This window comes from Paramisgurnus dabryanus, chromosome 18, assembly GCF_030506205.2.
Source record: "Paramisgurnus dabryanus chromosome 18, PD_genome_1.1, whole genome shotgun sequence".
In the NCBI taxonomy this organism is placed as follows: domain Eukaryota; kingdom Metazoa; phylum Chordata; class Actinopteri; order Cypriniformes; family Cobitidae; genus Paramisgurnus; species Paramisgurnus dabryanus.
In genome coordinates, this window is record NC_133354.1 from 35,513,377 (window position 1) to 35,537,516 (window position 24,140).

Genomic DNA, 24,140 nt, shown 5'->3' on the forward strand with positions numbered 1-24,140 from the left:
TTTACATAAATAGATGCAGTGAAAAGCACAGAAAACGACAGATAGCACAACAGAATACATGATAGCATGAGCAGTTAAATTTGCTGCGGCTATGACTCAATATTATAATTGCACGTATTACTAAAGCAACGTATAGAAGAGGAAGCTAGGTAAAGCCCAAAAAGGCTGCCTCCCCGGGGTGAAAAACCCACTAGGAGAAAAAAAACCCCGGGCTTTTATCCGAGGAAAAATAAGTCCTAGGAGGGAAAAACCCTTGGGAGAACGGAAATGGAGATTTAGCGGAGATTAAGCGGTTCTGCCGGTGATCGTTGGTCAGGTATCAGCTGGGCATAACGTTGAAGGACAGCCAGTAGATCAGAGGTGTGCCGACTTTCACATCTACCGGGACTGGGTCTGTTTGTCTCGTCCTCGGGTCGAGGACGAGACAGGGAGAGAAAAACAAAATCGTATTAGCGTAGCGGCCGTTCATATGTATTGAAGTGTCACACAGTGATGTGGTTTAACTCAGCTTAGTTCCAGACAGACTAAATATTGCGGCATAATTATGTTATCCACAGTTGAGGATTTAGCAAATTGGGGGCCCAATGCGAGGGTATATATGGTAAATAAGGGTCACCTTCCGATCTTTAAGAGAAAATGAAACCTGACGACCCGTTTGACTAAGGCCTAAAGCCCCACTGTCGTCGTTAATGCAGGTTCAGTGGCAAACGGGTCTATATTGTATACCATTTACAGGACCAGGAGAAAACGCCAAAAACATCGCAACCCGACCATACGTGTTAACCCGTTTGACTAAGGCCGGAAGCCCCACTGTCGTCGTTAATGCAGGTTCAGTGGCAACAGGTCTGTATGGCATACTATTCATAAGACTTACGATAGCGCCAAAATCGCAACCCGACCATACGTGCCAACCCGTTTGACTAAGGCTGGAGGCCCCACTGTCGTCGTTAATGCAGGTTCAGTGGCAAACGGGTCAGTATGGCATACTATTCACAAGACACACGAAAGCGCGAAAAACGCAACCCGACCATACATACCAACCCGTTTGACTAAGGCTGGAGGCCCCACTGTCGTCGTTAATGCAGGTTCAGTGGCAAACGGGTCTGTATGGCATACTATTCATAAGACTTACGATAGCGCCAAAATCGCAACACGACCATACGTGCCAACCCGTTTGACTAAGGCTGGAGGCCCCACTGTCGTCGTTAATGCAGGTTCAGTGGCAAACGGGTATGTATGGCATACTATTCACAAGACACACGAAAGCGCGAAAAACGCAACCCGACCATACATACCAACCCGTTTGACTAAGGCTGGAGGCCCCACTGTCGTCGTTAATGCAGGTTCAGTGGCAAACGGGTCTGTATGGCATACTATTCACAAGACACACGAAAGCGCGAAAAACGCAACCCGACTATACATACCAACCCGTTTGACTAAGGCTGGAGGCCCCACTGTCGTCGTTAATGCAGGTTCAGTGGCAAACGGGTCTGTATGGCATACTATTCACAAGACATACTATTCACAAGACACACGAAAGCACCAAAATCGCAACCCGACCATACGTGCCAAACCGTTTGACTAAGGCCGGAAGCCCCACTGTCGTCGTTAATGCAGGTTCAGTGGCAAACGGTGGCAAACTATTTAATGCAATTCATTTTAAGTGTTCATGTAGAAAAGGTTTTTATTTATTTATTTGGTTGGTCTGTGTTATGACCGTGAGTGCTTTGTTCCGTGAAAATAACTATTGCGAGTTAAGAACCTTTACTAGACAAATTATGCGAATGCTTTGTTGAAGAGAAAAGTTTTAAGTCTAGATTTAAAATGATCGACTGTGTCTGATTCTCGGACATCGGTTGGTAAATCATTCCAGAGCTTAGGGGCTAAGTAGGAAAAGGATCTTCCACTTTTAGACACTTTTGATAGTCTAGGGATAATCAATAGGCCAGAATTTTGCGACCGTAGTGTGCGTGATGGATTGTATTCTGATAGTAATTCTCTAAGATATGAGGGTGCTAAGCCATTTAAAGCTTTGTAGGTGATTAGTGATATTTTAAATTGGATGCGATATTTAACTGGTAGCCAGTGTAAAGATGCCAGAATTGGGCTTATGTGGTCATACTTCTTAGATCGAGTAAGTACCCTTGCAGAAGCGTTTTGAACTAGCTGAAGCTTGTTGACCTGATTTGAATGGCATCCCCCGTGTAGCGAGTTACAATAGTCTATTCTAGAGGTCATAAAAGCATGAATAAGCTTCTCTGCATCAGATGTAGACAGTATATGGCGTATTTTTGAGATATTTCTAAGATGGAAGAATGCTGTGCGGCAGACGTTGGCGATATGACTATCAAAGGATAAGTTGCTGTCGAACATCACACCTAAGTTCCTAACCGTGGAAGATGGCACCACAGTACAGCCATCTATGTGCAATTTGTAATCTGACATATTATGTTTGTAGCGATTTGGTTCAATAATAAGTACCTCTGTCTTATTGGAGTTGAGCTTAAGAAAGTTATGTGCCATCCAGTCACTAACATCGCTAATGCAGTCTTTTAGCTTAGAAAACGTGTGTGTTTCGCTGGGATGCGAGGAGATGTAAAGCTGGGTATCATCCGCATAGCAGTGAAAACTTATGTTATGTTTCCTGATAATGTCTCCTAGGGGTAACATGTATAACGAGAACAGGATAGGACCTAAAACTGATCCCTGCGGTACACCGTATTTAACCAGGGAGTGATATGACTCTTCCTCATTTACATAAACAAAGTGATAGCGATTGGTTAGATATGACCTAAACCAGGCTAGCGCCTGACCACTGATACCAACATAGTTTTCTAGTCTATTGAGTAGGATTCTGTGGTCTATTGTGTCAAATGCTGCACTAAGGTCTAGTAATATAAGAATTGAGATTTCACCACGATCGGATGTTAATAGGAGGTCATTTGTAACTCTAAGCAACGCTGTCTCTGTGCTATGGTGGGGCCTGAATCCTGATTGGAACTTTTCATATGTACTATTATTTGTCAAGAATGTGCGTAACTGGCTTGCCACTACCTTTTCTAATATTTTCGAAAGAAAAGGGAGATTTGAGATTGGTCTAAAGTTATTAAGTTCTCCTTGGTCAAGCTGTGGTTTTTTAATCAGCGGTTTAATAACTGCTAGTTTAAAAGCTGTTGGAACGTATCCTATTTCTAGCGATGAGTTAAAGATATTTAGAACCGGGGTTGACACTACAGGGAATACTTCTTTAAGTAGTTTTGTGGGAACGGGGTCTAATATACAGGACGATGATTTGGATGATGTGACTAGTTTAGAGAGCTCATCTATTGTAGTAGGTTTAAATGAATCAAGATGTTCGTATGGTAGTCTAGTGTTAAGTGAACTAATGGGTAGAGTGGTGGCTGCCTGGGTAGCTACGATGGTTTCCCTAATAGCCGAAATTTTGTTAGAAAAGAAGTTCATGAAGTCGTTACTATTGTGTTGAAGTTTACTATTGGTTTCTGTTTGTTCTTTGTTTCTAGTCAGTTTCGCAACTGTGCTAAAGAGGAAACGAGGGTTGTTATGATTTTCTTTAATAAGCGTACTGAGATATGTAGATCTGGCGGTTTTAATAGCCTGTCTGTAGTGTTTAACACTCTGTTTCCATGCTGCGCGCCATACTTCTAACTTTGTGCTTCTATAATTTCTTTCCATTTTTCTAGCTGCCTTTTTAAGGGCTGCGGTGTGATGGTCATACCATGGAGCTGGCGGTTTTTCTTTGAATCTCTTTTTTCGAATGGGAGCAACGGCATCCAATGTGTTAGAACAGACATTGTTTAGGTTTTCTATTTCAATATCTAGATCGTCACAGTTATCTGCTACATGTTTCATTTGGGACAGGTCTGGAAGAGTGCTAATAAAGCTATCTTTAGTGGTGGAAATTATTGTTCTGGCTAGTCAGTAGCATGTTGTAGATTGAGTGATCCTATCTAGAAGTACAGTGTATGACACAAGGTAATGGTCAGAAACTGCATCACTCTGAGGTGATATTTCGACGTCATTAATATTGAGTCCGAGTGACAGAATTAAGTCTAATGTGTGATTACGAGTATGCGTTGGCCCTGTCACGTTTTGTCTAATATTGAGAGAATTTAGAACATCTATAAACGCACGTCCTAATGCGTCTTTTGGGTTGTCCACATGGACATTAAAATCACCAACAATAAGAGCTTTATCTACAGTGACTACAAGCTCAGATAGGAAATCTGCTATTTCATTAAGGAAATCTGCATGGTGGCCCGGTGGTCTATAGATTGTCGCTAAAGCAAAAGAAAGCTGTTTGTGGTTACGATCAGTTATTTCCATATTTAACAACATTACTTCAAATGATTTAAATTTTAGCTCAGATTTTTGGTTTACTTTAAACATTGTGTGGTATATTGTAGCTACACCACCCCCTCTCCCCTTTAATCGAGGTTCGTGTTTATAATAATAGTCTTGTGGGGTGGATTCATTTAAACTAATGTAGTCGTCTGCTTTAAGCCAGGTTTCTGTTAAACAGAGTACATCTAAGTTTTGGTCTGTAATTATTTCATTGACAATAGGTTCTTTATTGGTAAGCGATCTAATGTTAAGAAGGCCGAATTTTAAGATTCGAGATTCATCTGTTAATGTATTGTTTTCTAATTTTATTTGAATCAGATTTGTACCAGATGTAACAAGCGGTGCCCTGTATTTATTTGTTCGGGGAACAGATACAGTTGAAATGTGCTGATATTTCGGTAAGATTGACTCGAAGTGCTGGGATATAAGTGGTCTTGACATATCACGGCAGCTAACAGATGGACGGTTAAGCCGATCCGTCTGTTTCCTGACCTGGGCCCTGGATAGTCATACTATATCAGAATTAAGACTATTGATCAGATTTTTAGTGAGTATAGCACTTCCTTCCGATGACGGATGAAGGCCATCTCGGGTTAGGAGAAATGGTCTTCCCCAGAAATGCTTCCAATTGTCTATAAACCCTACGTTATGCTGAGGGCACCACTTTGACATCCATCCATTGAGAGACACTAATCTACTATGTGTTTCATCTCCCCGGTAGGCGGGGAGGGGACCAGAGCATATTACATTGTCTGACATTGTTTTTGCAATTTCACACATCTCCTTAATATTATCTTTGGTGATTTCCGACTGGCGGAGCCTAGTGTCATTCGTGCCGGCGTGAATAACAATCTTAGAAAACTTCCGCTTAGCATTAGCCAGCACTTTAAGTTTGGATCTAATGTCAGACGTTCTGGCTCCCGGTATACAGTCGACTATGGTGTTTGGTGCCTCAATGTTAGTGTTCCTGAGTATAGAATCTCCAATGACCAGGGCACTTTTAAAAGGTGTTTCAGCTGGTATACTCCTTAGGGGATCGAATCTGTTAGAAATTGTCGTTACATTATGGGTCTTAGAAGGACGCCTTATATGACTATGCCGCCTAACAGTCACCCAGTTTGACCGCCGACTTGACTCTGATGACGGAACCGAGCCATGTGTATTTTGATAAACACTATGCGCGCTCGATACAGTATTTGTAATATTTATATTAGCATCTGATGTCGGAACCGAGCCATTAGTCTTTTCGCTCGATAGATTATTTGCGACAGTAACATTAGCGGTTTTGCTATCCTCAACTAGCGTTCGGATGCGCGATTCTAGTTCAGCAACCTTCTCAGTTAACCTTAATACTTCAATACACTTAGTGCATGTAAACCCCTCTATGCTAACAGCAGAAGCTAAACTATACATGTGGCAAGTAGTACATGTTACAATAACAAGCGGAGTCTTACCGCTTTCATGCTGGGCGATGGCGTCTTCGTTTATACTTAATGAAGGTGATATATAAGAAAAAGGGAGATAAGGCAGACTTAAAGAACTATAGACCGTTAACAATGTTAAATACAGACCTGAAAATTCTATCAAAGATTCTAGCCAATAGACTAAAAGAAGTGATGCCAAGCATCATAGAAAGTAATCAATCATATGGCATAAAAGGGAGGGATATAGCTGACACTACAATAAGCATAAAAGATACTATAAGGTATATGGAGGAGGAAAATATAGAAGGCTATGTGATAAGCTTGGATTTTGAAAAAGCATTTGACAGAGTGGAGCATGAATTTTTATTTAGAGTCTTAAAAAGCTTTGATTTTGGTGATAATTTTATCAAATGGATTAAGATTTTATATAAAGGGGCTGTAACACGGGTTAAATGTAATGGGTTTTTAACACAATGCTTTAAGCTTAGCAGATCAATTCGACAAGGATGTCCATTATCTGCCCTTTTATATTCCTTGGTTGCTGAGCCACTGGGGCTGGCAATAAAGCAAGCAGGGAATATCACAGGAGTTAATATTAAAGGAAGTGATGAAGGGGTGAAGATGTTCCAATATGCTGACGACACTACGCTAATTGTGAAAGATATTCAAAGTGTGCAAGCAGCGATGGGAATAGTTCAGAAATTTTGTAAGGTATCAGGAGGGAAAATAAATGAAGAGAAAACTGTGTACATGAGATTTGGGGAAATTCAAGAATTAACAAGTTCTTTTACTTTTAAAGAAACTCAAGAAACGAAGATCTTAGGAATTTTAATGGGGCATGATAATAAACAAATAATACCATGTGGAAAGGCATTATAGGGGGTATTGAAAGAAGATTGAACCAGTGGAAATTAAGAACGTTATGTCTGAAAGGTAAAGTTTTAATCCTTAATATCTTAATGGTATCTAAATTATGGTATGCATTATATGTGTCAAGTATGCCTCTATGGGCAGAGCAAAGACTAAAAAGATTTTTCTTGGATTATTTATGGGAAGGAAAGCCTCCGAGAATTGCCTATCACACTATAATAGGAGCAGTAGAGAATGGAGGTTTAGGTTTGATTGATGTTGCAGAAAGAAAGAAAAGTTTGAGAGTTAAAATTGTGAAAATGTTTTTGGATGAAGGCATTGTAACGACATGGAAAAGTACGATGTTGTATTTTTTAAACAAATGTGGGAGTTTTAACTTGGGTAAAAATATTTTATGGATGAAAACGAAGAATTGGATGGTACAAGGTCTACCTGACTTTTATAAAGAAATGTTAAGTGCTTGGGGATATTTTCTAAAGTATGTGCAGTATACTCCGCAAGGGAGAGAAAACATTTTAAACCAACCTTTGTTGGGATCATGAAGGTGAGAGATATTTTATATGAGTTTAAAGAGGGGTTTTTACCTGTTCAGTACATTGTGGACACAATGGATGAAGCAAAAGAAGATTACACTAGACAAGAAATCCAGAAAAATTATAATATTATAAAGGAAGCTATACCAAGGGACTGGATTAATAAAATTGAAAGTATGGAGCAGGGGAATCAAGAAATTGATGTATGTGTAAAGTCGGAGGAGAGAAAATATGTTTTTCAAGAATGTTCTGTTAAAATTTTGTACCAGATTTTAAGAGATGGTGTTTTTAAGAAACCCAAGGTAAATGAGTATTGGTTACATAAATACAAAGACCTAAAAGAAGCTCAGTTATGGGATAATATGAGAGGCAAAATGGTTGAAAGAAAATTAGGGAATTTGGAGTACCTGATCCGACACAAAGCAATTTTTTAAAGATACATTGTTGTACAAAATTGGAAAAGAGCAAAGTTCAATATGTAAAGTTTGGAAAGAAGAAGATGAAGGTTTCTTACATTTGTTTTTATATTGTAAAAAACTGGACAGTCTCAATGCAAAATGTAAAAGACTTTTTGAACGTTTGAAAGATGAAAAATGTGAAAAGGACATGGACTGGAATAAAGTGATGATGTTGGGTGACCACAAAAATAGTAAAGTAATAAATCTACTGGTGATGCTTAGGAAAAGAGCAATATGGGAAAGAAGAGCGGTAGCCAAAAGAGATAAGAGAGTCATAGATGTAGATATGATCTTTAAAATGAAAGTGGAAAACTATCTGAAATGCCTGTTTTTTTATTTTAAGAATCAAAACAAACTGATTGAATATTATGATGTTTTTAACCATGATGTGTGTGAAGTGTTTGAAGATTTTCACTGGACGTTGCCGAATGGCAATGAAGCTTTTGACATGTAATTATTTATTTATAATGTTTTGTGGGTAAATGTTTTAATATGTTTTTTGTATAATGTGTTGTAAATTGAATAGAAACTTTAATAAAAAAAAAAAAAAAAAAAGCACGCCCGCTCTCGTCAGATCTCGGAAGCCAAGCAGGGTCGGGCCTGGTTAGTTCTTGGATGGGAGACCGCCTGGGAATATCAGGTGCTGTAAGCTTTTAATTAATTAATTATTTATTTATGTAATTTTTTGTAAATGCATCCTTTCTGTAAGCATAGGCTGATGGCATGGCGTTGCCACATTAGTCTTGAAGTGTCTCTCGAATCGAGTCAGCATTTGCTTACGGCCACACCACCCTGAGCACGCCCGCTCTCGTCTGATCTCGGAAGCCAAGCAGGGTCGGGCCTGGTTCGTACTTGGATGGGAGACCTCCTGGGAATACCAGGTGCTGTAAGCATTTAATTAATTAATTATTTATTTATGTCATTTTTTCCCATAATTACGTCCTTTTTGTAAGCAATTACCGATGTCATTGCGTTGCCACATTAGTCTTGAAGTGTCTCTCGTATCGAGTCAGCACTCGCTTACGGCCACACCACCCTGAGCATGCCCGCTCTCGTCTGATCTCGGAAGCCAAGCAGGTTCGGGCCTGGTTAGTACTTTGATAGGAGACTGCCTGGGAATACCAGGTTCTGTAAGCATTTAATTAATTATTTATGTCATTTTTTCCCATGAATGCGTCCTTTCTGTAAGCGTTCTCCCATGGCATGGCGTTGCCACATTAGTTTTGAAGTGTCTCTCGAATCGAGTCAGCACTCGCTTACGGCCACACCACCCTGAGCACGCCCGCTCTCGTCTGATCTCGGAAGCCAAGCAGGGTCGGGCCTGGTTAGTACTTGGATGGGAGACCGCCTGGGAATACCAGGTTCTGTAAGCATTTAATTAATTATTTATTTATGTCATTTTTTCCCATGAATGCGTTCTTTCTGTAAGCGTTCACTGATCTCATGGCATTGCCACATAAGTCTTGAAGTGTCTATCGAATCGAGTCAGCACTCGCTTACGGCCACACCACCCTGAGCATGCCCGCTCTCGTCTGATCTCGGAAGCCAAGCAGGGTCGGGCCTGGTTAGTACTTGGATGGGAGACCGCCTGGGAATACCAGGTGCTGTAAGCTTTTAATTAATTAATTATTTATTTATGTAATTTTTTGTAAATGCATCCTTTCTGTAAGCATAGGCTGATGGCATGGCGTTGCCACATTAGTCTTGAAGTGTCTCTCGAATCGAGTCAGCATTTGCTTACGGCCACACCACCCTGAGCACGCCCGCTCTCGTCTGATCTCGGAAGCCAAGCAGGGTCGGGACTGGTTCGTACTTGGATGGGAGACCTCCTGGGAATACCAGGTGCTGTGAGCATTTAATGAATTAATTATTTATTTATGTCATTTTTTCCCATAATTACGTCCTTTTTGTAAGCATTTACCGATGTCATTGCGTTGCCACATAAGTCTTGAAGTGTCTCTCGAATCGAGTCAGCACTCGCTTAAGGCCACACCACCCTGAGCACGCCCGCTCTCGTCTGATCTCGGAAGCCAAGCAGGGTCGGGCCTGGTTAGTATCTGGATGGGAGACCGCCTGGGAATACCAGGTGCTGTAAGCATTTAATTAATTATTTATTTATGTCATTTTTTCCCATAATTACGTCCTTTTTGTAAGCATTTACCAATGTCATTGCGTTGCCACATTAGTCTTGAAGTGTCTCTCGAATCATGTCAACACTCGCTTAAGGCCACACCACCCTGAGCACGCCCGCTCTCGTCTGATCTCGGAAGCCAAGCAGGGTCGGGCATGGTTAGTACTTGGATGGGAGACCGCCTGGGAATACCAGGTGTTGTAAGCATTTAATTAAATAATTATTTATGTCATTTTTTCCCATGAATGTGTTCTTTCTGTAAGCGTTCACTGATGTCATGGCGTTGCCACATAAGTCTTGAAGTGTCTATCAAATCGAGTCAGCACTCGCTTACGGCCAAACCACCCTGAGCATGCCCGCTCTCGTCTGATCTCGGAAGCCAAGCAGGGTCGGGCCTGGTTAGTACTTGGATGGGAGACCGCCTGGGAATACCAGGTGCTGGAAGCATTTAATTAATAATTTATTTAAATATGTCATTTTTTCCCATAATTACGTCATTTTTGTAAGCATTTACCAATGTCATTGCGTTGCCACATTAGTCTTGAAGTGTCTCTCGAATCGAGTCAGCACTCGATTACGGCCACACCACCCTGAGCACGGCTGCTCTCGTCTGATCTCGGAAGCCAAGCATGGTTGGGCCTGGTTAGTACTTGGATGGGAGACCGCCTGGGAATACCAGGTGCTGTAAGCATTTAATGAATTAATTATTTAATTATGTCATTTTTCCCATAATTACGTCCTTTTTGTAAGCGTTCTCCCATGGCATGGCGTTGCCACATTAGTTTTGAAGTGTCTCTCGAATCGAGTCAGCACTCGCTTACGGCCACACCACCCTGAGCACGCCCGCTCTCGTCTGATCTCGGAAGCCAAGCAGGGTCGGGCCTGGTTAGTACTTGGATGGGAGACCGCCTGGGAATACCAGGTTCTGTAAGCATTTAATTAATTATTTATTTATGTCATTTTTTCCCATGAATGCGTTCTTTCTGTAAGCGTTCACTGATGTCATGGCATTGCCACATAAGTCTTGAAGTGTCTATCGAATCGAGTCAGCACTCGCTTACGGCCACACCACCCTAAGCACGCCCGCTCTCGTCTGATCTCGGAAGCCAAGCAGGGTCGGGCCTGGTTAGTACTTGGATGGGAGACCGCCTGGGAATACCAGGTGCTGTAAGCTTTTAATTAATTAATTATTTATTTATGTAATTTTTTGTAAATGCATCCTTTCTGTAAGCATAGGCTGATGGCATGGCGTTGCCACATTAGTCTTGAAGTGTCTCTCGAATCGAGTCAGCATTTGCTTACGGCCACACCACCCTGAGCACGCCCGCTCTCGTCTGATCTCGGAAGCCAAGCAGGGTCGGGACTGGTTCGTACTTGGATGGGAGACCTCCTGGGAATACCAGGTGCTGTGAGCATTTAATGAATTAATTATTTATTTATGTCATTTTTTCCCATAATTACGTCCTTTTTGTAAGCATTTACCGATGTCATTGCGTTGCCACATTAGTCTTGAAGTGTCTCTCGAATCGAGTCAGCACTCGCTTAAGGCCACACCACCCTGAGCACGCCCGCTCTCGTCTGATCTCGGAAGCCAAGCAGGGTCGGGCCTGGTTAGTACTTGGATGGGAGACCGCCTGGGAATACCAGGTGCTGTAAGCATTTAATTAATTATTTATTTATGTCATTTTTTCCCATAATTACGTCCTTTTTGTAAGCATTTACCAATGTCATTGCGTTGCCACATTAGTCTTGAAGTGTCTCTCGAATCGAGTCAGCACTCGCTTAAGGCCACACCACCCTGAGCACGCCCGCTCTCGTCTGATCTCGGAAGCCAAGCAGGGTCGGGCATGGTTAGTACTTGGATGGGAGACCGCCTGGGAATACCAGGTGTTGTAAGCATTTAATTAAATAATTATTTATGTCATTTTTTCCCATGAATGTGTTCTTTCTGTAAGCGTTCACTGATGTCATGGCGTTGCCACATAAGTCTTGAAGTGTCTATCAAATCGAGTCAGCACTCGCTTACGGCCAAACCACCCTGAGCATGCCCGCTCTCGTCTGATCTCGGAAGCCAAGCAGGGTCGGGCCTGCTTAGTACTTGGATGGGAGACCGCCTGGGAATACCAGGTGCTGGAAGCATTTAATTAATAATTTATTTAAATATGTCATTTTTTCCCATAATTACGTCATTTTTGTAAGCATTTACCAATGTCATTGCGTTGCCACATTAGTCTTGAAGTGTCTCTCGAATCGAGTCAGCACTCGATTACGGCCACACCACCCTGAGCACGGCTGCTCTCGTCTGATCTCGGAAGCCAAGCATGGTTGGGCCTGGTTAGTACTTGGATGGGAGACCGCCTGGGAATACCAGGTGCTGTAAGCATTTAATGAATTAATTATTTAATTATGTCATTTTTCCCATAATTACGTCCTTTTTGTAAGCATTTACCGATGTCATTGCTTTGCCACATTAGTCTTGAAGTGTCTCTCGAATCGAGTCAGCACTCGCTTACGGCCACACCACCCTGAGCATGCCCGCTCTCGTCTGATCTCGGAAGCCAAGCAGGGTCGGGCCTGGTTAGTACTTGGATGGGAGACCGCCTGGCAATACCAGGTGCTGTAAGCATTTAATTAAATATTTATTCATGTCATTTTTTCCCATGAATGCGTTCTTTCTGTAAGCGTTCACTGATGTCATGGCATTGCCACATAAGTCTTGAAGTGTCTATCGTATCGAGTCAGCACTCGCTTACGGCCACACCACCCTGAGCACGCCCGACTTGGTACGTTCCAGGAAGTGAGTTGGCTGCAGTTTGGTGAGGAAGGCTCACCACATTTTTTGTAGTTATTTTGTTTGTTTTATCACTTTATTTAGAAAGTCTTTTATTTTTTACAAAGTATTTTTTCTTTATTCCTCCCAGCAGCTATCGCTGCTTGGGGGGGGTAGAAATTTTATTTTTGGTACTTGTGCCTTTCTTTTTATTCAAACACAATTGTTGGACAGACTAATGGCATCGAAAATGGATATGGATGAGGAAACACGCTTGATGATCGAAAAGGGAAAGGACAAAGAAATACAAAATGGAAACGACATGGACAAGGAACAAAGTAGAAAGAAACCGGTGAAGGATTATTTAAAAGAAGCAACAGTAACTGTGGAGACATCTAATGTGAATGCCAGAGCGGAGGATATAATTACAGCTGTAACAGAGATAATTGGAGTGGGGAAAATTTTAGCGGTAAGGCCTAAACAAAACAAAGAATATGAAGTGACTTTAGAACATGTGGACGACGTCGATTCATTAATGGATGGACTAGGCATCAAAGGCATGATTTGTGAGGTAAAGAAACTAATAAACAAACACTGCGTGGTCTCGTTTATGCACTTGCCCGCTTACATAAGCGATCACAAAATTTTAGAAAAACTTGAAGGGTGGGGAGTTATCCCCATTTCAGCTATTAAAAGACGCCTTTATCCTGGCACCACTATCGAGGATGGGACAAGATTTGTTAAAACAATGTTCCCGAAGGAGGTTACCTCTCTCCCCTACAGTACTAAGTTCGATACGGCTGAAGGGCTTCAATATTTTCGGGTGATGCACAGCCATCAGGTTAAAACCTGTCGGCTGTGCATGTGCCCAGATCATATAATGAAAGATTGCCCTGCTTTCAAGTGCTATGTATGTGACGAGAGGGGACATTTTGGGAGAGATTGCACGGCGGTAAGGTGTGTGGATTGCAAAAAGGCTCTAAACAAATGTGAATGTTGGTTTGAAAATGATGATGAGCATTGTGCTGGCGAGCAAGTGCATGGGCGAGAAAACGTAATAGATCCAGACAGGGACGGACTGGGGCTAAAAAACAGCCCTGGACTTTTTCCCAAATAGGCCCATCCGGCCATTCACCCCTAGCCGTGCACAACAGACACAAGGATGTCCTGATACTATGCCACAATACTGTCAGACTATTAGACAAGGATATTTAATATTTTGTCCATGTCATATTAAACTTTGATGTATAATAAGGCTGTGAAATAATGAAAATAGCTAGGCCTATTAATTTTGTCTGTACAGCTTTCACAAACAACCACCAGGTCTTTGCCAATTCCACAATACTAAACACATATGAAAGACAAGGAAAAACTGTACTCTGACGGAAGACCGACAGAAAGTGCAAGCTAGGATTTTTTTGTTAAACTAATATTTGGTCAATTATTTAGCCCCCTTTCTTATTAGCACGTTTAGAGTGGTTGCAATGCATGCCTGATATTTACCCGTTTAATTCAATAGTCTTCATTGTAGCAGAAAATGTGAGCTCACTACAACCTCTCATATACAATAAAGTCAATGAAAAAAATGAAAACCAATGCAATACGATGAATGTCCACCCACAGACTGTTTTTAAACGGGGTTGGATAAATATTTTTTGCTTTGATGTGTGTGATTTTGGTTAGATGACAGTTAGGTAACAGTTTGCCAAGAGTTTACAGTTTGACAAAAGCAAAATGTTTTGTTTTATTGCGACTGTATACAAATTTAAGCAAACACTTTGCCGTTTGAATTATGTCCCATATGAACAAAATGACAGAGTATGTATTGTTTTTATGTTTCCACTGTTCAATCGCGCCCGCGCCTCTCTCTCTCTCTCACACACACGCGCGCGTGCGCACACACTCACATCACGTCTTTCTCTAACACTAGTTGCGCATTACGTTAATTTTCACGCGAGTTTTATTTATTTTTATATCGTGTATATTATATTATAATGTCACGTGTCCTGCTACTACTGGCACTTAGCTCTTGCTGATGTGAAGTTAACTCGGTCTGTCCCTCATCATGACCAGGCTGTGGATGCTCAGGCTCGCAAACATAGACGCTCGCGAATTCCGGGAATCCGTGGACCAATCACGACTAGTAGGCCGACTCTTCTCCCTCGTTTTTTTACACGTAGCAGCATATAAGTGATCGTATTAATGCCTCTGCTGTTGGCTGTTCATATTTATTAGACTTTTTTGCCATCGGCCGGGCGACGGCCCTCCGTTGAACGGCCGTTCTGGACTTTTCCAGAGCGCACAGATTGCCAATCCGTCCCTGGATCCAGAGGCTCTCTCTACAAAAGAGATAAGAATCGATGGAACTGCTGAATATAATGACAATGTTGAACAAATGGAGGATCAACACAAACTTTTACATCAAAAGCCAGACGTTGAGGTGGGAAGTGTTATTGATAAGACTGTGAAAAATGTGATGGATATATTAGACAAAGAGGAATAAGGGAGGGAAAGACAGTGGATGGAACTTAAAGAGCCAGAGGAACAATCTTCACAAGAGAGTTTTGTGAGTTGTTGGATGCACCAACCACTAAAGATGGAGGACTGGATGGAGATGAGAGCTCTAACAGTGATAAAGAAGAACATGCTGGATTATCAGTGAAAACCTACAAAAGAAGAAGACAACTAAAGGTAAAGCCAAACTTAAAAGGAATAAGGAGAAAAACTCTTTTGAAAAACAGATATGAATGCTTAGAAGATATAGAGGACATGAACTAAAGAGAGAATTATGGTTAATTTAATGCTTTCACTTCCTTTTGATATACTATTTTTTTTTTTTTTCTCTCATATGGTTTTAAATCTGGTCACCTTTAATGCCACAGGACTTTTAAACTTTAACAAGCTTGAAAAAGTGAAAGAGATGTTTAAAAATGAGGATGTGATTTTGTTGCAAGAAACAAATTGGAGAGAAACACATATATGTGAAATTAGGAAGAGGTGGAATGGGGATATTTTTTACAACAATCAAGACAAGAGCTATGGCAGAGGGGTGGCCTTTTTAATAAGGAAAAACAAGAACATTGTTTGTAAAGTGGTATATAAAGATAATGTTGGGAAGTGTTTAGCCATTGAGATGGAATATGAAGAAAACAAAATAATTGTGATAAATGTACATGCACCTAATGAGGAGAAGGAAAAGAAACAGTTTTTTTTATAATTTAAGGACGGTTTTACTAAAGTACAAAATGGCCATTTTGATGGGAGATTTTAATACAGTTTTAAGCAATATAGATATGGTGGATGGTATGGTTTATAAAACTGATACAGGAAGGAAAGAATTGAAATCAATAATGGAAACTTACAAACTAGTCGATGTGTGGAGAGAAAGGAACGGGAAAAGAAAACAATTTTCTAGAAGACAAATGGTTGGGGGTTTTATATGTCAAAGCAGAATTGATTTTACTTTATGCACAAGAAACCTAGAAGGATTTATTGACAAGATAAGATATGAGGGAACTAGTTTAAGTGATCACAAATCAATGTTTATGCAAATTGATTGGAGTAAGCGTAAGAAAGGTCCAGGGGTTTGGGCTTTAAATGTGGAGATTTTAAAAGAGGAAAGTTATGTACAAGATATAAAGGAGCTCATAGAAAATGAAAAGCATAATGCAATGTATATGGAGGACAAAAGATTGTGGTGGGAAAATGTCAAGTACTTAGTGAAAATTCACACAATAAAGATATGCCGATTGATAGAGAAATGCAAAAGGTATAAGGGTAAAGAAATAAGAGAGAATTTAGAAAAGGAGTTAAATCGGAATAAGAAGGATATAATGAAAATAAAAGATCTAGAAGATCAACTTAAAGAATTAGAAGACAAGAAGTATGAAGGTGCAAGGTTGAGAAGTAAAGCGCAATATGTAATTGAAGGAGAAAAGTGTACAAAGTTTTTTTTCGATCTAGAAAGAAGGAAAGGAAATGCGGAAACAATAAAAGTAGTTAAAAAGAAGAATGGAGAAGAAGTTGAAAGGAATGAAGATATTTTGAGAGAAATTAAAATATATTATGAGGAATTATTTACAAAAGATGGAGTGCAAGATGAAGGGGAAGAGTTGCTTAAGTTAATAAAAACAAAAGTTGGAAAGGAAGGGAAAAAAGATTGCAATAAAAGTATAAGTACAGAAGAAATTGAAAGAGCAATAGGTGAACTAAATAAGAAGAAGAGTCCAGGAATAGATGGTTTGGGAAGTGAATTTTATATAGTTTTTAAGGAGGTTTTAATAGGTATTTTAAAGGAAGTGTATGATGAGATATTTAAGAAAGGAAAGATGAACTTGAGAATGGGTATGGGATTAATGAAGGTGATATATAAGAAAAAGGGAGATAAGGCAGACTTAAAGAACTATAGACTGTTAACAATGTTAAATACAGACCTGAAAATTCTATCAAAGATTCTAGCCAATAGACTAAAAGAAGTGATGCCAAGCATCATAGAAAGTAATCAATCATATGGCATAAAAGGGAGGGATATAGCTGACACTACAATAAGCATAAAAGATACTATAAGGTATATGGAGGAGGAAAATATAGAAGGCTATGTGATAAGCTTGGATTTTGAAAAAGCATTTGACAGAGTGGAGCATGAATTTTTATTTAGAGTCTTAAAAAGCTTTGATTTTGGTGATAATTTTATCAAATGGATTAAGATTTTATATAAAGGGGCTGTAACACGGGTTAAATGTAATGGGTTTTTAACACAATGCTTTAAGCTTAGCAGATCAATTCGACAAGGATGTCCATTATCTGCCCTTTTATATTCCTTGGTTGCTGAGCCACTGGGGCTGGCAATAAAGCAAGCAGGGAATATCACAGGAGTTAATATTAAAGGAAGTGATGAAGGGGTGAAGATGTTCCAATATGCTGACGACACTACGCTAATTGTGAAAGATATTCAAAGTGTGCAAGCAGCGATGGGAATAGTTCAGAAATTTTGTAAGGTATCAGGAGGGAAAATAAATGAAGAGAAAACTGTGTACATGAGATTTGGGGAAATTCAAGAATTAACAAGTTCTTTTACTTTTAAAGAAACTCAAGAAACGAAGATCTTAGGAATTTTAATGGGGCATGATAATAAACAAATAATACCATGTGGAAAGGCATTATAGGGGGTATTGAAAGAAGATTGAACCAGTGGAAATTAAGAACGTTATGTCTGAAAGGTAAAGTTTTAATCCTTAATATCTTAATGGTATCTAAATTATGGTATGCATTATATGTGTCAAGTATGCCTCTATGGGCAGAGCAAAGACTAAAAAGATTTTTCTTGGATTATTTATGGGAAGGAAAGCCTCCGAGAATTGCCTATCACACTATAATAGGAGCAGTAGAGAATGGAGGTTTAGGTTTGATTGATGCTGCAGAAAGAAAGAAAAGTTTGAGAGTTAAAATTGTGAAAATGTTTTTGGATGAAGGCATTGTAACGACATGGAAAAGTACGATGTTGTATTTTTTAAACAAATGTGGGAGTTTTATCTTGGGTAAAAATATTTTATGGATGAAAACGAAGAATTGGATGGTACAAGGTCTACCTGACTTTTATAAAGAAATGTTAAGTGCTTGGGGATATTTTCTAAAGTATGTGCAGTATACTCCGCAAGGGAGAGAAAACATTTTAAACCAACCTTTGTTTCTAAATAAGAATATTGTACACCAAGGGAAAGAAATGTTTTTTAAGAAATGGTGGGATGTGGGGATCATGAAGGTGAGAGATATTTTATATGAGTTTAAAGAGGGGTTTTTACCTGTTCAGTACATTGTGGACACAATGGATGAAGCAAAAGAAGATTACACTAGACAAGAAATCCAGAAAAATTATAATATTATAAAGGAAGCTATACCAAGGGACTGGATTAATAAAATTGAAAGTATGGAGCAGGGGAATCAAGAAATTGATGTATGTGTAAAGTCGGAGGAGAGAAAATATGTTTTTCAAGAATGTTCTGTTAAAATTTTGTACCAGATTTTAAGAGATGGTGTTTTTAAGAAACCCAAGGTAAATGAGTATTGGTTACATAAATACAAAGACCTAAAAAAAGCTCAGTTATGGGATAATATGAGAGGCAAAATGGTTGAAAGAAAATTAGGGAATTTGGAGTACCTGATCCGACACAAAGCAATTTTTATAGATACATTGTTGTACAAAATTGGAAAAGAGCAAAGTTCAATATGTAAAGTTTGTAAAGAAGAAGATGAAGGTTTCTTACATTTGTTTTTATATTGTAAAAAACTGGACAGTCTCAATGCAAAATGTAAAAGACTTTTTGAACGTTTGAAAGATGAAAAATGTGAAAAGGACATGGACTGGAATAAAGTGATGATGTTGGGTGACCACAAAAATAGTAAAGTAATAAATCTACTGGTGATGCTTAGGAAAAGAGTGTGACACCCTGTATGTATAGTCACAGGAATAATTATATTTTTGAATAATTATATTTTTTTCCTCTTTGTGTATTTGATTTATTCTATTGTATTGATGATATCGTTTCAATTGCTGTTATTATGCTGGACTTGTGATGCGTAATACCCTCAGTGGACAATAGGGGGAGACTATGTGCTGAATAGAGTCTGTGTGGGTAACTTTGAGTCGCGGAGAAGAAGACGCCATTACATGAGCGACTCGTGAGTTACAACAGCACAACTTTGTCTCTCTCATTGTTTTATTAAACAGGTGGGTGAAATCAATCACTATGGACATGAAACATGAAACAATATGTTGATGGCATGTGTATACTGTTGTAGGAGGATAATATACATTTTCAGAGTATATTTAAGATGTTTTAATAGAGATGATGTTGTGTATATGAAAATGACGTTTCATTTGCCACGTGCGGCGTTAGATCTGATATACATATAATAAAATCTGAATGATTAGAGGCTCCAGCACACTGAATACCCAAACTAATGTGATGCTTTGCTTTATAATTGTGTTAATAGTATAAAGAGTGATGTTTTAAGTAATCACTCTGTGTTTCAAGGTTGAAGTATATATATATAAATATGTATATATAGTTGCTAAATTTATTCATAGATATAATATCTTGATCTCTGCACACTATATTGAATACTGTTGATATTTAAGTTTTATCATATGTTTTAATGATCCTGTGATTACTGTTGATAGTAATTTCGTTTAAATGGTTATATTCTGTAATCTATGGTTCGCTCAACTAGTCAGTTATTTAGGAGGACACTTTTGCACAGACAACAGAAACTGTAATACATTGTTATGTATGTTTATGGGAAAAGTATTGAGTTATTTAAGAAAAATACTATTTGTACTTGAGTATAAGAGTGAAGATTTACAAGAGTAATGCAACATGTTTATTGATGTTTTATTTGAGTGAGTCACATGTAAGGTGACACAAGAGATTGTGATTTAAGTCTAAAAGGAGAGAAAAAAAGATATAAATAATCTTTGAATTATTGTAATAAACATTACATGAGCGACTCGTGAGTTACAACAGCACAACTTTGTCTCTCTCATTGTTTTATTAAACAGAATTTACTGCAGTACTGCCAGCTGGAAGGCGGGCGTGCTACAGATTTTGGGGGCTCGTCCGGGATCTAGCGCCACCTGCTGGTATGCGGATCCAATGTAAATGAATCACAGAACGGCGGAGTGACGGGTAAACAACACCAGGACCACGAAGGGCAGCTCAACGGCAGCAGGAGAACCAAGGCACGGCAGTGAAAGAGTTTCCTGGCTGGGGAGGAGTAGTGCAGCGTGGTGCAGGCCGAGTGTGAACCCATCAGCAACAGGAACGTCGAAAAGATGGCTTCTAGCGAAAGAAAAGCAACAGTCTGGGAAATCAAGAAAGCACTTCATCAGCTCACGTGTGATGAACTGGTCAGCCTGCTGGATTGTTTGGAGCCATCTGCAGACTCAGGAAAGCACAGGTTGGATATAACTGATGAGGAGTGTTGCTTTGAATACTTTGTTGCTTACATGAACAGTGAATCTCTGCTGGAGTTAGAAGATGAAGGGTTGTCTCAATTGTTACTGTTGAAAGACAATGTTGATGTTATAATTCAGAAACGTAATGTAAAAACTGTTTTGCATGATACTGAGCCATCTACACCTCCACAACAACTTACACACACCACAAATACACAGATACAGCCAATGGAGTATAATTGTTTGGTAGACTGCTATGAAGAGTTAGGGAGAAAATTAGCACAATACAAGATTGATGTTAACCCAAATAGAGCAGAATCTCCCAAAAGTAGTGGTAGCTTGCCTGTGAATGTAACCGGTGAGGCCAGTGGTGGGAAACGAGAAAGTATGATCTCCCTCCGTGACCTTCAGCTACTGCCATTCCAGCATAGAGAGTTCAAAATTCAAGGGGGGCAGATTAGTGATAGTACTTCTGATATAAGCTACACAAGTGTCACCAAACAAATAGATGAGGGACTGGCAGCTAATCACAGTGAAAATGACATCATCAGAGGGGTCTTGAGAGTCATTAAGCCAGGAAACTTTAAGGACATGTTAATAAACAAGGAGGCACTGACTATCTCAGAATTAAAGAGTTTCCTTCAGTCGCATCTAAATGAGAGGAGTAGCTCTGAGCTCTTCCAGGAGTTAATGTGTGGGAAACAAAATGACAATGAAACCCCCCAACAATTCCTGTATAGACTGATCGGACTGAAACAGAAACTAATTTTTCTGTCCAAACAAGCTGTTACAGACCTGGAGTATGACGAACAAACAATCCAAAATGTCTTTTTGAGGACGATTTATCAGGGCATGGGTGCAAAGTACAACCAGTTCCGCACTGAATTGAAGCCACTACTCACAAACCGCCTGGTGACAGATGAGGCACTTCTACGTCAAGTAACCCAGATAGCCAGTGACGAGAGTGAAAGACAACGTCGGTTGGGGCAAGCTGCACGTCAGAGAGTATCGAATGCCCTCAGTGCACAGTGTGAGTCTAGCCGAGGTAAAGACAGAGATGACAGTAAACAAAATGACCAAACTGAAACGATACGTCAGTTGAGTGCACAAATTGAAGCTCTTACAAAGACTGTTGAATCACTTGCAAAGGCGAGGATGACAGAAGGCCAGTGCAAAGCCATCGATAGCCAGCCACAGCAAAGGCAACGTCAACGAATGTGTCCCAAATGTAGTAGCAAGGATGTCACCTCTTGCAATCATTGCTTTGTGTGCGGTGAGGAAGGACATCGAGCGGTGGGCTGTCTAAGAAGGGAAAAGAGGTCGGGAAACGACCAACGGCCACTGATGAGGGGCGACCAGTGACCGAGCAAACACAGTCCCAGCTTAAGGAGAAAGAAGCTCGGAGCGGAAGAACATCTGATTCGCCAAATCAAAGACAAAATCCCTGTGATCGAGTAGCCCAGCTCATTGGAAAGAAAGCTATCATCAAGTGCCACATTCATGGATTCACAGTAACTGCTCTACTAGACACAGGAGCACAAGTTAGTATAATCGACTGCAACTGGAAGAGTAAATACTTACCAGATCAAACTCTGCGACCACTGTCAGAGATAATCGATGGGGGTGACATCAATGTCTCAGCTGTTAATGGAGAACTGTTGCCATTCGAGGGATGGGTAGAGTTGACAGTGAACCTCCCCGGGAATGATGACCCAAGTCTGGCGATTCAAGTGCCTTTCCTCGTGGGGAAGATGCCATTAGAGCGGCCATTGCTGGGATTTAATGTTGTCGAGGAGATAATAAGAGGAAAGAAGGACACTGAGTCTGGTCTATGGACATTTTCAGAACTCCTAAGGATGGCCCTGGACATCAAAGGTGAACAAGCCAATGCAATAGTGAGCTTCATTCAGGAACCACCCTTTGTGAACCCTACAGCTATTGTCACAGTTGGCCCTAGAGATGTTGTTGTACCACCCGGTCAGGTGACTCATATTAAGTGTGAAGTTCCACTTAGCTTGAAATGCTCAGAGCCAGTAGTACTGTTCGAGTCCAGTGAGAAGAGTGCATCACTAACTCAACTCGATGTTGGAGATGGTCTAATGGAACTAGAGGGGACTGACCGGCCCTATGTTAGGATTCCCCTGGGAAATCCTTCTGCTTGTGAAGTTACTATCAGACGACCTACACCTCTAGGAAGTATTCAACCCATATCAAGCATTATCGAAACGGAGCAGCAAGGCTTTGTAGACAGAGTTGACTTACCAGTGAGCCGTGGAGAAGAACCAGGTTTCCAAGGTCAAGAGGACGTCCGCAGGGTAGACAGCTTGTGGCATCCGCCTGTTGATGTAAGCCATCTGGAAGAAGAACAGCAGAAATTAGTCAAAGACATGCTCTATGAAGAATCCAATGTGTTTGTTCATGGAGATGACGATATTGGGTGTATCCCGAGTTTACAAATGACGATTAACCTGAAGGATGACATTCCTGTTCAGCGAGCTTATGCCTCCATCCCCAAACCCCTATATAAGGAGGTGAAGGAATACGTTCAGGACTTACTTGCTCGAGGTTGGGTGGTCAAGTCGAAGTCTCCATACGCAGCCCCAGTGGTGTGCGTGCGGAAGAAGGATGGCACACTGAGACTGTGTATAGATTACCGGCTGTTAAACCAGAAGACAGTCCCAGACCGACATCCACTCCCCCGGATCCAGGACCTCATTGACACCTTGGGAGGCTACCGTTGGTTCTCAATCCTGGATCAGGGAAAGGCCTACCACCAGGGGTTTATGGCGGAGGGATCTCGGCACCTTACGGCTTTTACAACCCCCTGGGGACTATATGAGTGGGTCCGCATACCCTTCGGATTAGCTAATGCACCAGCAGCATTCCAGAGGAGTATGGAGGGGATGCTGGACTCACTGAGGGATGAATTATGTATCCCGTATCTTGACGACATACTCTGCTTTGGTAAAACATTCAGTGACCATGTTCAGGGGTTAAAGAGAGTCCTCAGAGTACTGCGCCATCACGGAGTGAAGTTGAGGCCTGAAAAATGCGAACTCTTCAAGAGAGAGGTAAGGTATGTGGGGAGACTAGTTTCGGAGGATGGTGTCCGCATCGACCCAAAAGACCTAGAAGCAGTCCTCTCCCTGAAAGAACAAAAGCCCACTACTGTTGGCGAGCTGCGGCGATTGTTGGGGTTCCTCAGTTACTATCGCACCTTCGTCCAGGATTTTTCACGGATTGCTAAGCCACTATACGAACTCCTCCAGTCTCCGAGCTCAGTAGCTTCTGGGGAGCAGAATAAGTCGGACAAAATTGAGAAAAGAAAGAACCAGTTATCATCCCGTGCAAAAGTAGAGTGGACAAGTGTGCACCAAGGTGTGTTGGAGAAACTCATTGGAGCTTTAACAAACCCCCCAGTACTTGCTTACCCGAACTTTGAACTTCCGTTTGTGCTCCATACAGACGCGTCCGAACAGGGGCTCGGGGCTGTGCTGTACCAACATCAAGAGGGCAAACTCAGGGTCATTGGCTATGGCTCCAGAACGTTGACTCCTGCCGAGAAAGGGTATAGACTCCACTCCGGAAAGCTGGAGTTCCTTGCGCTTAAATGGGCAGTCTGCGAGAAGTTCCGCGAT

General features: G+C 40.7%; 6 non-coding genes and 11 pseudogenes across 6 annotated transcripts; all 17 read left to right on the forward strand.

Moving 5' to 3' along the window:
- Positions 1 to 8,421: 8,421 nt before the first annotated feature.
- LOC135750964 (5S ribosomal RNA) lies at positions 8,422 to 8,540 on the forward strand. The gene has a single exon (XR_010532861.1). It is a non-coding gene; the product is annotated as a 5S ribosomal RNA (ribosomal RNA).
- A 125-nt stretch (positions 8,541 to 8,665) lies between these two features.
- LOC135751189 (5S ribosomal RNA) lies at positions 8,666 to 8,784 on the forward strand (annotated as a pseudogene).
- Positions 8,785 to 8,901: 117 nt separating this feature from the next.
- LOC135751015 (5S ribosomal RNA) lies at positions 8,902 to 9,020 on the forward strand. The gene has a single exon (XR_010532911.1). It is a non-coding gene; the product is annotated as a 5S ribosomal RNA (ribosomal RNA).
- Positions 9,021 to 9,141: 121 nt separating this feature from the next.
- Positions 9,142 to 9,260, forward strand: LOC135751221 (5S ribosomal RNA). The gene has a single exon (XR_010532960.1). It is a non-coding gene; the product is annotated as a 5S ribosomal RNA (ribosomal RNA).
- Positions 9,261 to 9,382: 122 nt separating this feature from the next.
- Positions 9,383 to 9,501, forward strand: LOC135751143 (5S ribosomal RNA; annotated as a pseudogene).
- Positions 9,502 to 9,626: 125 nt separating this feature from the next.
- Positions 9,627 to 9,745, forward strand: LOC135751124 (5S ribosomal RNA; annotated as a pseudogene).
- Positions 9,746 to 9,866: 121 nt separating this feature from the next.
- On the forward strand, positions 9,867 to 9,985 carry LOC135751168 (5S ribosomal RNA; annotated as a pseudogene).
- A 121-nt stretch (positions 9,986 to 10,106) lies between these two features.
- Positions 10,107 to 10,225, forward strand: LOC135751070 (5S ribosomal RNA; annotated as a pseudogene).
- A 125-nt stretch (positions 10,226 to 10,350) lies between these two features.
- LOC135751176 (5S ribosomal RNA) lies at positions 10,351 to 10,469 on the forward strand (annotated as a pseudogene).
- A 124-nt stretch (positions 10,470 to 10,593) lies between these two features.
- Positions 10,594 to 10,712, forward strand: LOC135751016 (5S ribosomal RNA). Its single transcript, XR_010532912.1, has one exon. It is a non-coding gene; the product is annotated as a 5S ribosomal RNA (ribosomal RNA).
- Positions 10,713 to 10,833: 121 nt separating this feature from the next.
- Positions 10,834 to 10,952, forward strand: LOC135750971 (5S ribosomal RNA). The gene has a single exon (XR_010532868.1). It is a non-coding gene; the product is annotated as a 5S ribosomal RNA (ribosomal RNA).
- Positions 10,953 to 11,074: 122 nt separating this feature from the next.
- Positions 11,075 to 11,193, forward strand: LOC135751144 (5S ribosomal RNA; annotated as a pseudogene).
- A 125-nt stretch (positions 11,194 to 11,318) lies between these two features.
- LOC135751036 (5S ribosomal RNA) lies at positions 11,319 to 11,437 on the forward strand. Its single transcript, XR_010532931.1, has one exon. It is a non-coding gene; the product is annotated as a 5S ribosomal RNA (ribosomal RNA).
- Positions 11,438 to 11,558: 121 nt separating this feature from the next.
- Positions 11,559 to 11,677, forward strand: LOC135751169 (5S ribosomal RNA; annotated as a pseudogene).
- Positions 11,678 to 11,798: 121 nt separating this feature from the next.
- Positions 11,799 to 11,917, forward strand: LOC135751146 (5S ribosomal RNA; annotated as a pseudogene).
- A 125-nt stretch (positions 11,918 to 12,042) lies between these two features.
- Positions 12,043 to 12,161, forward strand: LOC135751178 (5S ribosomal RNA; annotated as a pseudogene).
- Positions 12,162 to 12,285: 124 nt separating this feature from the next.
- On the forward strand, positions 12,286 to 12,404 carry LOC135751102 (5S ribosomal RNA; annotated as a pseudogene).
- The last annotated feature ends 11,736 nt before the right edge of the window (positions 12,405 to 24,140 follow it).